Source organism: Accipiter gentilis, chromosome 3, assembly GCF_929443795.1.
Source record: "Accipiter gentilis chromosome 3, bAccGen1.1, whole genome shotgun sequence".
Taxonomy (NCBI): Eukaryota; Metazoa; Chordata; class Aves; order Accipitriformes; family Accipitridae; genus Astur; species Astur gentilis.
Window position 1 is genome coordinate 18313762 of NC_064882.1, and position 15329 is coordinate 18329090.

General features: G+C 41.9%; 1 protein-coding gene across 2 annotated transcripts in view; it reads left to right on the forward strand.

Moving 5' to 3' along the window:
* The first annotated feature begins 3018 nt into the window (after nucleotides 1-3018).
* Nucleotides 3019-15329, forward strand: part of LNX1 (ligand of numb-protein X 1) — a 130804-nt gene continuing 118493 nt past the window's right edge. For both annotated transcript variants that reach the window (XM_049831579.1, XM_049831601.1), the window contains exon 1: nucleotides 3019-3121. The gene's annotated coding sequence lies outside the window, so the exon portion shown is untranslated. The remainder of the gene's footprint in view (nucleotides 3122-15329) is intronic.

The following is a 15329-nucleotide window of genomic DNA, read 5'->3' on the forward strand; positions in this document are numbered from 1 at the left end:
CTAATATAAATCATTGAACCACATTTAATTAATATTTTATTTTGCTGCTTCTGCTGCTTTGGTGCCAGCCCAGGGCAGATGCTCACAAGTTTACTTCTTATTGACTTTCTTAAGCGTCATTCTTTTTTTTTTTTATTGCTTATCTCTGTTTTTGTCCCTTGGAAGGAACTGTCCTATCATAGTGACATAGAAGATTCTCAAATAATATCTACCCAAATATGTCTTTGGTTAATTTGTAAAATTTCAGTTTCTTTTAAATTCAGGAAAGATGATGAATGGCAATTTTGAAAGCAATATAGCTATTTGTCATTAGGTGGCCAAGAGCTACTGCAGAATAGCAATGATGCAATGAGACTAATTAGTCTAAATTATGCAGTGAGTTTTCTGTTTTTTAAAGCATTACTTCGGATGTCTCTGAGTTGTTCTTGATCATGTGGCCTTCCTACATCTGCTTTTATTTTTCCCATCTGGGCAACTCTTTGGGAGAAAAGACTGTCTTCCTTTGGTTCACAACTTTGAACATTATCTTTCAGATATCGGGACTTCCAGGAAAATCACATCCTCATTTAGTGCATTAACGTCCCATTATGACCCCTGAACCCCCCCGGACCCTGTGCTGTGATGCCGCCTCCAGCTTGGCAGCAAGCGACACATCCCACCAGTGTGCGTCACGAGCCCTTCTCCAGGAAAGCAGACATCTCTCAGCTTACTGTGTGCCAACAACAACAAAATAGTGATAAGTAATGAGCAAATGTGATGGGGTAACTTGGGCAGTTCTCTCCCAGCATCACTTCCAGGGCACCACGTCAAAGAGCGATCAGTTGATCCCCAGTCATAGCACCAAGACATCTCTGCAGCATTGTACAAGGGTTTAGCCTTTGCTCAAATACTTTCTTATCCAGAGTTTGTCTGCATTTGACAACAAAAATTGTTTTTTTTTTTCTTTTTTTAATCTCTTTGTAAAAATGACACATTCCTCAATAATGCCTGAAGAGGTCTGCGAAAAGACTGGTAAAAATGGGGGGGTCCATTTGCATATTCTGAAAACTTGTGTAGCTCCTGAGCTGGCCGGCAGCCTCAGGTCACTGTAGGAACCTGTCACCCAAACATAGGAAGCTTTTCTCTGAGCTTCAGACCCATTCCTTTCTATTCACTGTTGTTTATCATCTCCAGTGCTGAATGCGGAGAAAGGGAGATAAATCTCCGAAATTGCTGGTATTTCATACTTATATAAATGCACCCTTGCTGCAGTATGTACTTGCACCTTGCGAATAGCTAATCACTGCTCAAACTGACAGCAGGTCAAAAGTGCACAGCAGCCACCTCGGGGTTTAAAAAATAAATAAATAGCAGATTCTGTTGACTCTGGTGTGGAGAAACGCACATCTGAACTCCCTGTTGTATGCATGAGGTGTTTCCTCATTTACCACACGGAAAATTTTGGATTAACTTCCTGTGGTGACGCATCCCGCATCAGAGCTCAGCAGATAATAATAGGGAAGGAGGCTATGACTTGGGATTAGTGATGTACAAGCAGGGTCCTGTCTCGGTGTGACTTGCTGCACCGGTGATGCTGCAAAAAATTCAGGGGCCCAGAGCAAGCACCACCAAAATATGTAAACATTGGTGAGAAGAAAAAATTGAAGGAAAGCGATCCTTTCGTATTTCATAATCCTTTCCTTCTGTGGGTAGCTGCGACGCAGCAAGCAGAGCAGAAAGAAATCAGCAAACAAGTGGAAGGTGCCTTAGATGGGTGGGCACGGGCGGCGCAGGGAGGGGGAAGAGGGAAGGAAGCCAAATCTGGGCTCAAGGCTCTGCAATTAGCCCCACGAATGTCCCTGGGCGGTGGCCTTGCAGATGAGTACCCCAAACTTGGTGTGGCTAGCGGGGACCCCCCTTGGGCTACGGGGAGGTCAGCGCTCTCTGCAGCCACCTCTGCTCCCTGTTTTGAAGGGCAGGTGCAAGTCAATGCACTCAGTAAAACACTAAGCAGGTGGGAGTAGGAGGCAGTAAGGAGCCATTAACTGCTGGAAATGGCTTGACTCAGAAAATAATGAGAAGTAATAACAAGAGACAGCAAAACCTCCCAAGTAGGAGCTCAGCAAAAAATGTGGACTATTCCTCCAAAGGAAAGCAGTGAAAGCCTCGCTGCCTCCAACAGGAAGGGAGACATACTTCACCGTGGTAGTGATTAGGTTAGGTAGCAGGTCTTCTCCATCTCTGATTTCTGAGATCATACAGCCAGGCATGTTAACTATAATTAAGCATACCATCAGGCATCATTTACCCAGGGGTGTGCCTTGGCTGCTGTGCTCTTCCCAACCTGATGCAATTGCCTCCATTAGGCATAACTCCCTGAGCACAAGCATCCATGACTCACTGGGGGCTGTCTACCTGTCTGACTGCTCACAGACTCAATTAAACACTGTCACGGAGCAAAACACAGGGTCCACTTGCACTGCAGTACGCCATGGCAGCCTGGTGCATGATGTTACCTTATAAAGGTGTGTGGTCAGGACCATGGGGTGAGTGGTGGCACCCTCCTGCGTGTGCACATGGAGAGCTAGATGTTGCTCCAGTACTTTACTGAAAAAATCAGGCTTAATACAAATAATGCTCTCCCCGGAAAAAAAAAAAAAAAAAAGAAAAAAAAGAAAAAAACCCAGAGTGGAAGTGATGATATATGCTAAATGCTGTCCTTCCTTTTTTAAAGGTCTGATCTCTTCTTGCTCTGAATTCAATGCTGGTCTTTATCAGCGCCATTTTTAATGTCGCACACTTGGACCGCTGGATGGCAGAGATCCCCAGTGCAATGTAGGGGATGGTGTTAAGACTCTAGTCTAATACTTGAGACGCCTTGGTTTTATTCCCTGCTCTGATGGTCTAATCCCACATTCATCCCAGCTAAATTTAGGCACTTAACAGCTCTGCCTGAAGTAGGAGCTTTGCTTCCTTTCCAGAGAAGGCAGGGATGATGCTGGGCTGTGGTCTCTCTGTGCCTTATATTTCTCAGAAGCTGGGGAGAGGGCTGAGGAGATTGGGGAAGGGCTGGGAAAATATAAAGAGACTTCAAAAGAAGAGGCACTACTACCAGGCACTGAAGTGAAGGACTAACCATCAGGTAACAGCCGTCAATTTTCGTCTCTGAAGTAGGAGAAATGTTCTTTATGCCAGAAGAGGGTAAGGAGGAGGAATGCGTTGAGGGTTGCGAGGGATTTTGATGAGACAGTAATGGGGAGCAGGGCAGGAAACGTTTATTTAAAGACCAACCCCAGCCTGTTTCTTCATGCACCAGTGCTGTGTGCCACGTAACTCATCAGGATTTGAACAATGTTAGCTATTTCTTACAGGCTTGTCAGGCCAAAGCTTGGATTCTCTGTAATAATTAGAAAACAAGGTGACAGGCCAGCTGCTAGCTTTCCGTAGACCTCTGGAAGAAGCTGGGAGGATGGGGTGAGCCACGCTGAGGGAAAAGAAGTGTTCACAGAGATGCCAGTAACAATACTGCTTGGTACATCAGCATATACTTACAAGTGCCCTCATGAAAGAGAAGAAATGGTAGATTGGCAGATGTTGTGACAATTATTTTTCACAGGTGCATACGAGGGTTAGAGCAGACATGGGTTTTAAGAGACTATCGTATGTGGCTGCATGTCATCATCAGAATGTGCAGAGACAAAATCACTGGATCCCCATAAGTGGATGTTAATGTACTGCAGCTGGCTTCTTTTTTTTTGTTTTGGAGAGTACACCGAGTATATTATTACATGAGTGTGGTAAAGAGCAGTGGCCTCTAATGACCATAACAAATTAATCCTTACAAAAGCTCTATGAGTAGTAGCATTATTATTAATGTTGGCAAAAGTCTTTAAAGGCGAAGCATGAAGTAAATGCAAGGTGTTTACATTAGCATTCCAGATGTTTGATAATGAACAGCCCTATGGACATGCACTTGCTCCCACCATCTCCTCTGGAGCATGTCACAGATGAGGAGTGGATGAAATGTTGCGCTGATACTGAGGATGGCTGTTGACTTTTAGGAAATGTTGTCCTATGTCCTGTTGCAGCTTTTTTTGTGGCTGTTGATACTGCTGGTTTCCTTCATTTCTGCAGTAGTAAGCCTGGGGGACTGGAGTGTGTCTAAAGTGCATCTTATCATTTGCATCTTGGTGGACTTTGGCTTTACTATGCAAAATAGCTTCATATAAAACAAATCACAAGGTGTCTCGTTCTCAAAAAGCTGTCACTCTAAATAGGAAAGACAAAAGGAAAGATGTGTAAAAGAGTGGAAAAATTAAACGTGCCTGGCATCTTCCCTGTGGTAGACCTTTAATCCAGAAACCATGCCAAAAGGCTGGCTGTCTTCCTCTTGCACTGTCACTATTCAGTTTCTCTACATTTCTAAATTTTTTTTTATCGTTTGGTAATTTCTTTCCCATTCCTAGCATGAGCTGCCTGAAAGTCTTGTTGTTGGGTTGAGAGTAAAACTAGATTCAGAAGAAAGTTTCTACTTAGTGACACAGCATGTGAAACTTCCCACTAGCCTGTGACACTCCACAAAGTTTCCACCTTGGGGGAGGGCTGTGCTTTGAGCAGCCACAGAAGGGATTGCCCTGCTCCTGAATTGCTAGATTTTCCCCTGAAGGGTGAACCAGAAGCATCTTCTTTAAGCCTGACAGGTGAAGCAGGCATCCTGCTAGTCAGCACCAGTTGTTATCCAGTCACCCCGCCAGGCAGCCGCATCCTGAACACTTCACACTGCTTTAACTTGGTCACTTAATTGGTGAGAGGCACGGGTTAAAATTAACCCTCAGCTTCCTGAGCTTGTCTGCATTTCATGAAATGAAAATGCTTTAGGGAGCTCTGAATCGTGGATGTAGTCCGGAGGGTGCAGGGGGAAAACACCTAAGAAATCCCTCTTTAATAACAGTGAGCCTGTATGATTTGGTCTGTGTGAGTGAGTCATCATTTCTGTAATGATTTTGAAGAGGTCACTCTGCTGTCCTTGTCCCTGCTGTGGGTCCCAAGTCTTATCTTAAAGGTGGGATAAAATAAGTTGCCAAGACCTGGGGTGACTTGCTCAGGGAACCTCGATGGGTCATTTGGTCAAGCAAGGTGGGAGCAGACATGTTTTGTCAGGGCACCCACTGCCCCAGACGGGCTGGTGTGCTCCTCAGTTAACGCTGCTTGGCAAAAGTGGTCTGCAAACATGCAAGAAACATGCTGGACCTTATGAAAAACAACTGTAAAAGAGATGAGGGATACTTCTGTTTTGTTTATTTACTCATGAGTTCCCAAGGTGGCGGTGTGGCTAGGAGTGCTAATGGGGTTGTTTGAATGTGGATTCAGGAGATGCTCGGGAGGTTTCAGTCCAGGGCAGGGATGCCATCGGTGTCAGAGAAGGTTTAGTGTGAGAATGAAGGTGTGAGTGTGCTGAAAAAAGGCGAGCAAGCCGCTCAGCTTTTGAAAAGGGGGATGAGGGGAACCTGAAGATTATAAGTGCTTCCCTGGGAAATAACACCGTCAAGCCTGGACACACACCCTGTGACATATAATGAGCTGTCAATCAGATGACCTACAAGTTTTATGGTATGTTCCCCACCACTGGGAGTTTTTGAAACCATGAGTTGATTTTTCACTAAAGGAGATGTGTTCAGTTCAAACTGGCATTAATTCAAGGAAGCCTTCTCGCCTGTGTGATAAAGGATATCAAACCAGATAGTTGTGCTAGTCCTCCTTTTGGTTTATGAATTTATTAACATTTTCTCCAAATAGTATGTTCACTGGATATATTTTCCAGATTGCAAAAGATGTTCTGTGTAATTTTAAAAATGTGTTGCTGTGATCAGCAGTTTGTACTGATTTTTGAACAAGAATGCATTTTCCTGTAAAGTACAACGAACTTCCACCCCCTCCTCTTCGCCCCCACCCTGGGCTGTGAATTGGTTTCCAATTTCAAATACTTAATAGGAGGCATCTTTGGTGGTTTATATTCTGGGCAGAATTCATAGATTGCAAACTTTTTGTGATCCATTTTATTGCAGCAAGATTCTTTCCAGAAACGTTATACTATGTGTTGCTGTTTTGTGACTGGGACATGTGGTAACTCTACTTCAAGAACTACTCAATGCCAGATTCCACAATACATTTCTACGTTGTCATCCATATAGAGGAAAATCAGAAACATCTGTCCTTTTTTTTTTTTTTTAATTCATTGAAAAGAAATATAAGCACAAACTAGTATAGGTAGTAGAAGTTGGTGCACAAGAGTGAAATAGAGATGCCATGCGGAAGCATATTCTGGAGTTCATTAATAAAAAAGTCAAATCACTAACCATTATTTACTAGTAATAAACATTGATGCTTAATATTCTGCATCTCTTTAAGAGTCATCACTGCTTGTCTTGTGACCATGTGTCTACATGGAAGGTTATTATCAGCTTCCAGTCTCTGAAATCAATTGGAGTTTTTCACCTTGAAACTTGCAGCTGGGTTTTTAAATATTCAATCAAATTTCATATTTTAGAAGTTCCTTCTCTTTAAGAGTATATTTATTACCGTGTTGTTCTTTAGTCCCTCCTTAGGCCAGGTATCTGATCATCAGGACACATACTTCCCTTCTGTTCACATTTTGTCATGCCATAGCCAGGCAGAGCCGCGTCAGCATCACTATACGGAAAATTTTTCCAGGCCCTAAAAGTTAAAATTGGAAAGGTATTACCTGCAGGTTAACATAAAGAAAAACCAATGCATTTTGCCTGAAGAACAGCAGGCAGGATGAACAGCTTCTTAGACTTTGCTCAGTACAAATTTTTCTATAAGCCTACAGGCACTCCTCTCAATAAAGACGACAAAGTTACTGCCACTTTTGTCGTGCTGGGGTGTATCAGCTCCATGGGATAAACTTAGCAGCGGTCCTGCTCCGAGTACGTGGAAAGCATCCCTTTATGTCTCAGTTTTCAGCATTCTTGTAGATTAGGAAGAATCTATCTCTCTTTTTTCACCCTTCATAATTTGTATAGAGATATCACTTTTGCTGTATGTTTGTTACAGTTATTTTTTTGGAAAACAGCAGGCATTTTTCCAAATGCTGTTGGCTGATAATATGACAAGAATATACCAGTACTATTCCCTTAGATTAACAAATCTCAGTTTAAACAAGATTGAGAGAGTAAAGGTTGAGTGAAGTGTTTTAGTTCAAGCTTCCTTAATGAACGTAGGCAGAAATTTAGTATGCCTTGAAAAAATGGGTTTATTACAGCAAATTATTTCTACTGGGGAAAAATAGGACATAGTTTTAAAAGCCTCTGTATCATGTTAAAAATATCAATAAAATATTCTGTAACTAAGAATGATTTTGTTTCAAAATGCTTTACAAATTTGAACACAAATATTTCACCTTCCTAACTGAAATGATTTTTGTGGTTTACTAAAAACTTTGAAAAATAACCATTAATTTTTTTTTAGCAGAACTGCCAACAAACCAGATAATCAGTTACATGCATCACCCCTTGGCCTCGTATTTATATCATTGTCAAAATTACAAGAAGGTGTTTAATTGTAATGATGCTGAAATATTTTTTCAGTTTTGTTTCTAATTTTGCCTGGGTAAGATTTGTTGTCTCTGATACTTGCTCCCATGTGACTTTTTGTGACCCTGCTGCCTTTTTGCGTGCTCCTGGAACTAAAATGTAGGACACAGGGCTACAGACTTTTTTAAAAAACAAAATGGTAATGTTATTCAAAAATCATTACTCAGATGCAATAGATAATTCACTTGGAATTCCCACTTTATTTATGCCTTGCCCTCCTTCTAATACTTTGTTAGGTATGCTCTACTTGTGCATGGTGACTGCCCGAGCTGGTATGGCACTTCCTTTGCTCTTATGGCAATTTTAGTTGTCAGTGATCATGACAGGAACAGACAAATTGAAATCGAGCAGTTTTAACAGTTTCATGAAGATTCAACAAGATGGGCATGTCAAGACTACGCTAGCTTGTTTCTAGGAGCACTATCAATGCGCCCTTTATTGTGCGGGAACAGTTGTGCCTTTGTTTTGGTGGCACTGTTTTTTGGAAGACGGGTGAATAAAAGACCATTGATGCTTTGTTTTTTCTTTTTTCCTAAATCTCACATGTGTCTTTTGACTGGCACGTCTCCCTCTGAAGCGTGAAAACAGTGTGCCACTTTGCTTTTTATATATTTGAGGAGCCGAAACGGGGGGAGGAGCAGTGGGTACCAACACTTTTGGTACTAATGCCGAATTTTATCCTGAGATTCAGCAAATGAGGCTATTCCCTGGCAAAGCCAGGGAGCATCACTGCTAGGTTCGCAAGCCTCTAACAACTAGACACGTGTTGATGAAGGATGAGGTAATTTCCAGATGATGTGTGGCAAGTGCCTTGAGAGTAACAGTGGCAGGAGAGCTGGTGGTGGGAACGGTCTCCTCACAGGTTGCTACCACAGTTGTGCTCGGTAGACGTCTGAGGTAGGTCTCATGGAGAGAAAGAGAAGGGGAGGTGGAGGAAAACGGTGAATTACTGACAAAGTCTGCTCTGCTTGTTCATACTTTTTTCATTCAGTTCTCCCTTTGGTTGCAACAGCCCAGACTTTGCATGACAGATGGCTTATCGTTTCTCTCCTGTAAGATGCTAAGAAATTTCTGAGCAGAAACATGCAGCATTACTTTCAGAAAGGCATTTTGCAACATCCAGGCTCTGGCTGTGAAGGACCTGAGGTCTGAGTCACGTAGATCACAGGGAGGAAAAAAGCAGTAGGGCTTAAATGTGTAGCATCCGAAAATATGCTTGCTGCTTCCAGTAGGTGCTCTTTGATTTTAGTTTCGGATTCAGAAACGTAATGAATTCCAGATATTGCCAATATTAATACATAACAATCGTTCTTTTTTGTGTTAAAGTGTTAAAGCAATGAATAAAAATATTGGAAATATCATCTTCCTGTAGAAAAAGTTTATTTCAAGTTTATAGCTCATATGGCCAAATAGTAAGAAGAAGCATGGCATCTTTGGAAACATCTATAATGAAACTTATCCTTTTGTAGACAGTAAAGAATTTAAGTAAGTTTAATTTGATCTTTCAGGTGGGATTTTTTCAAGTAGTTATTACAAAACTGTGTGTGAATATAAACACATCTTCTTTATGAAAATAAAAATAAAATATAAAAAGTATGTCAACTTGGGTATTGGTCGAGATCTGGTCTAGAGCCACAGCCATAAGTGGGCGGCTAGACCATCAGGGGCCCTAAAATACAAGGTCAGAGAAGATACACTACATTAGGAATGGTTATTTTAAATCATCGAATACTCAGTGCGGAGGTTACTTTCAGAATTCTTTATATCATAATGTAAGACAAAAGTTTGGCTCTGGCTGTTTCAGTTTCGGCATAATACTTTTCTGGTTGTGGTATCACTTTAAAGCTCTTCCAGTGGCTTTAATTCATCACATGAAAGCTGAATAATCTTTATGTATATTTGTGAATATTGCAGCAGGCATAAAATAACATTTTGTTTAATAACAAGTTATTCCTTTATTTGTTTTGTTTAAAGTTATAATAAATCTTGCAGGCCAGGTTTGATTAACAATAAATTTGTTTTCAGTTCTCATGCATATCCAGTATCTTACATAAACATGGAAGAAGGTACTGGAAAAAGCCATAACCATGTGCGGACTTGCAGAAGTAAACAAACCTTAAATTTTTATCTAAAGACTAAAGGAAAAGGTGTTATGCCTCTGGCCTATCATTCAAAAGATTTGGTGACATCCCTGTAAATCCAGAAAAACCTTCCAAACATGGACCTGTAAGAAGGGAAAAAGGGAGAGTTAAAAAACCCCACAAAAACCCCTCAGCAAACAGACAACTCTTGAGCAGGTTGATGGAGATGCAAGGTCCTGAATTAATGCAGAACTGGACCCCCAGGTATTTAAAGCCAGATCATGCAAAGTGCTTCTGAAATTAAGGCTACTTGTTTCCTCCCAGAAATCACTTGTCAGTTTTCAAGCCCTCCACAGTAGCTGAGATCCTGCCTCCATTGAAGTCAATGACTCAGCTGGGGCCAGGTTTACACTCATATGCTCATACTAAAAGTAATGCTGAAAATAAGAAGAAATAATGTTCCTGGTCATGTTCTGGCTCAGCGTTAGACCTTTGAGTGCTGTAAGATCCTTTGATCTTTTCTGTTTTCCTGTGAAGAGCCATCACCTTATAAGCCTTGTGTTTTTTGGTTATTTTTTTCTTTTTGTTTTTCTTTAATGATTACTGTATCAGCTTCCCCAGATTTGAATGAAATAAGGAGAGGTGCCTTGGTGACCAAATTCTTTTTAACTATTTAAATGTGGTCAGGGAAGGGAGTAGGATTTGCATTCAGCGAATGAGCTCAAGCTTACAAGTTGTTATTTTTTTCCTTCTTTACTTGGAGCTGCTTAACAAGGGTGATTTATTTGCAAATGAATTACTTTAATAATAGGGTTTGAGTTACACAGAACACAGACGATCTTGACCCCATCTCTGCAGCTGTAAAAGTAACAGCGTGGGTGTGGTTGTCTGGTGGCTGGCCAGGATGATACAGTTCGAGGGGGTGGATAAAATAACATTTACACTTACAGTAACTGTTTAAAAATGTAATTTGAGTTCTGCCAAATCCTTCCAGTTCGTTTTGGGAATCCAGCTCGTTAGGGTTGCCAACACTTAACTCTTCTCACCCTCGCTTTTTGCAAGTTATCTCCTCCTGCCAGATGCACTTCGCTGCAATAGTCTCATTACGGACCGTGAGGTTCCACCGGGCTTGCTCTGCACGTGGTTACGGTGGGACACTCGTAGCCGACAGCCCTGCCTAGGCAAGCGGTGACCGAGCCTGGCCCGTGAGACTCAGCGTGGAGGGGGAACGGGATCGCAGAGGAAGTGTTCCGCTTACAGCTCTGTTTGTATCTGCTGCAGCAAATGCTCCCAAGCCAAGCAAGGTCAGGCATCTGTCGGATCCTTGAGGAAGCATGTGGCGGAGAAGACGGAGGCCTGGAAGCTGGCATTTGTCCTTCTGAGCTGGAATTGCAGAAGCGCTCCCAAGCGGTGTGGGCCACGGGTACCAGGCATCCTGTCTAACAAAGACATAGAATGTGGTCTTGGCCACTTTGCGGTCTCACAGCTGCTTTTTAAAAGGGGGCAAGAGTTGGCTGAAACAGCCAGATCATTCCGACCGGAATAAGCGCTCTCTCTTCCTGCGCCCCTCCTGTGGCAGCACCCTGTTTGAGGACACAGGGAGATCCCCCACCAAGGCTGGCACAGGCTGCCACACGCAGAGATTTGCTGTGTCGAGTCCGTGCAGCCCTTCCCTGCGTCACTGCTGCGCCGAGCAGCGCAGCCAGTTGTGAAGTGCTGTAGCACTCCTGAAGAGAAAAGGCAAGGCATTATTTGTGGCTGGGAATAACAATCGCTTCCGAAGGCGTACTGTGAGCTGTGCTTACCTCTGTAGATTGATCGATTACTGTCTTTTGTTAGACAAAGAACCCAAGCAAGGGGTGCTTGGGCTGCTAGTGCAAAGAAGAGTGTTTTGAAGAGTTTGCGGTCTCTGCAGGTTGAAGACCCATGTTCACAGCTGCTCCATTCAGCCCACTTTTTAGGACTACTCATGGAGTCCTTGCTGACACCAACCTATTTATTGCATGATAGCATCCATGACTAATGGATGTCTACTGTTGCTGTGCCATGCTAGGGAATGGTTCACAGAGCTTAAGACCTGAGCGACCACTGTCTGCCCGGTTTACGTTAGGCTGTCATAATTCATCCACTTTGGCTAAAACATGTTTTTTTCAAATTGGCATCTAGTGTTGAACACGTAAAAGACATAGAATCAGCTCTTTGGTGACTTGTTCACATGGCGAATTATTGCCCTCACTTGTTAAGAAAAAGTCAGCCTTTCTGCCTTGAATTTGGCAAACTTTTTCAGATTAAAACATGGCGTGCTTTTTTCAGATTAAAGAGCACTCTTAGTCCCAAATACCTTTTCTTAGTGAAGGTACATACATGTTCACACCGTTATCAAGTCAGCCTTGTTTTGCATCTAGCTCGTGCAGCTGACAAGATTTGTGATCTTGTCTCCTTTTGTCCTTCAGCTTCTCTTACCTAATGTATTTGGAATACTTTGCCGATTTCAAACAAATTTGAAAGAGTCTAGAAGTCTCAAAGAAGAGAGTTCACACTGGCTTGATGAAAAATTGGCCTGGGTAGAGGGGAAAGACTCAGAGAAGGGAGAGCTCAGCTGGCACACACTCTGTTTGGCAGCACAGGGCCAGCCGGTCAGTGTAAAAGTATTTACAGGCTACCTGCAGCATGTGTCAGCTCATGTCTAGTAGGGGAGTCATAAGAGACATCGAAACTACGGGGAGTTTTCCTTCAGTTTTGTTTCCCTCAAACCACTTGCCACCAAAAATTGATATGAATTCGGGCATCAGGAATTCTGTTGACGTGGAACATTTTCTTTTTTATAAAATGAATTTGTTTTCACTCATTAAGCTTTTCAGTAAATGACACTTTCTTCTGCCCTCAAGTCCTCTGTGTCTTCTTGTCTTTCTCTTTTGCCCTCTCCAGATTTTTCAGCACCTAACGTATGAGTATCAGACTGCACGCAGTCTATTATTGGTCTTAACAGTGCCTTATTCACACACTTACTTTCTCCTTTCTTCAAAACCTTCTAGTTTTTCTTACTGCAGCTTTGAAATTTGCATGTTGCTAATCTGTCATGAACCCCAACTAGTCTTTGTAGCCGATGATTGCTAACCTAGTGCCTACCCAGTTCTGCAGGCAGAGGCTGTGTATTCTGCTCCCGACAACATGGCCATGCTTGGATCTGGACACACTGTCTCTTGTATAATGTATGGAGTTTTCCAGATCACTCTATACAGCCACCATGGTCTTCTCAGCACTGCAACAAGCTCTTAGTCATCTTAGTCTTACCAAATAATTATTTTTTATTTACTTCTGCTGATGTAAAATGCCATGGTACATCTTTTCAACAGAGCACATAAACATCCTGCAACGTAAGAGAAGTGAACAAAAGACATTGGATCATATATGAGAGATATCAATTACGTCATTGATGAACTGCTTATAAGATAGCACTGAGGACAATGTAGTAATGTTTTGGAAGAAATCTGTGCAACTTCCATAATCCACTGATCTTCAGTAATTCTGCAATGGGGAAAAAAGTGGTGACTTGCCCGAGGTCCTACATAGACGGTTCCAGATGTCATGACCATACATGGTCATCGCTGTCCTCAGAAACATTGCATGTAGACTTTATGATCATATAACTTTGCATTTAATTTTATTTTGAATTACATTTCCATTATCAGGAGAATATTCCTAACAAGCTTAGGTTCAATGAAAGCCTTTGGATATACCACTGTGTAGACAAGAAAATCCTCTCAGAATAGATCAAGATTGTTTTTCCTTTGAAAGGTCTGAAACTCTGCATTTTTTATGGGGAACTCGGGCACTCATTTTTAAAGGAAATTCATTATAAGGATCTTCAGCACCTTTAAATAAGGTGTGAATATTTCTTTTTCTCTTCACATGTTTTTATTAAAGCTTTGACAAACTTTAAGTGATTCAAACACTGAAACTTCCATTCAGTATCAGCCCAGCATTTATAGAATCATGCAGCCAAAAATCTGGAAGCCGTTGAGTAAACTGTACCCCAATCTTTAGTATTTGGAAGTCCATTTAATCAGGCTGTTGAAGGAAACGTGAGGCTGTAAAATTGTTTAGACATTCAAATAAGTGAAAATTAATTGTGAGGAAGTTTTCCTATCTCCATTCACTAAACAAATTCAACCCACAAAATGTGCTAAAGGCATCATTTGAAGCGAGCATAGTATATTGTTTTAATTAGGAGATGGCAGTTTCAAGTACAACTTCTGAATCCAATCCAAGATTTTCAGTGTACACAGAGTGTTTCCAAAACACACTTTTAAATATTTCAGCTTCAACTCTGGTTTTAAGTACTGCAGTTTGATGAGCTGTTCTAGTCTGGGGCTAGTAAACAAGTCTAGAACTTGCTGGATTCTGTCCAGCAGATAAATCGTCATCCGCTTACTTTTAACATTGCCTGGATTTATCAAGTCTGTCCTGCAATCTTTGTCTCCAGGATAACATGCAATGCAGTCATCTCATGGGAACCTGGAAAGATTCTCAGTTGTAATAATAACATTAAAGTGAGCTTTTTGTAAAAAATCTTCCTCGTGGCTATAAAAGAGGTTAGCTTCCCTGAAGGTACATTTTCACAGCAGTCTGCAAGATTTTTGACATATCAACCCTGCTGAATTTTAATAGGGATAGAGTGCTTGGTTTTGCATGTAGTAAAGATGTTTGATCTACATCCAGATCACAGGTCTGGTTTTTTTAGCTTCCCAACCTACAGCAGCTGTACAGGTAAGAGCAAACTAGTATGTGTGTGGATACAGGACAGCATGAAAATGCCAGCTTTTGTGATTATGTTGCCCATATTGGTCAAAAAAGATCTCTCCATCCAGATGCAACATTTTTCTGGTTGTTAAGAGGATGTGCAGACATCTAAACATGAAGTTATTCCATGCTGTGCTTAGGCTGAAACATTTTGTGCAGTTTAGAGAGAGATGGAGAGGCTTTTTAATTTTTTTCCCCATATTTTGGGTTTTTTTTTTGATAATTTTTAAACTTCTTTTTCTTCCTGTGCTCTTCTCTTGCCTTTATCAGCCCAACGCACCCTCACATGTTCAACTTAAATAATACTTCACAAAAAACGAGCTCTTTTTAACACTATACTAGGCAAGGTGTCTGTTGGTTTGAGAAGATTCATATTTTCCAAGCCTTGCAGAGATTTTTATTTCCGAGGGGTCTAAAGAGCTTCTCAGGTGCAGACAACACCATGGATAGGCGCGTGTAAGCATGGCAGGCACCTTGTTGCGTGTTCATCCACAAAAATTTTTGGACAAAAATCTGCTAAGACACCTGCTGTCTGAGCCACCAAATCCCTTCTTCTAGGCAGGAGATGCTGGTCCTTTCTGCTTTTCTTGGCACCTCTAAAAATACCTGGAGACCGCACGGTATGTCTGTGTTCTTGCTGCACTTACTGCAGGGAAGACCAGTTGGTTCCTGGACACAGCTGGGCTCTTTGAACCAGGCTTGCTTTATCTCTGAAGGCATTATGATGCGGTGTGTGTGTCACTCCATCAAAAAGTAGATGGGTTTTGACACACACACACACAAAAAAAAGGTCTGGCCTGACAGGCGCAGTGTCAGAGGTCTGGAGGTGGGTGCCGGAGGGAGCTGAAGAAGG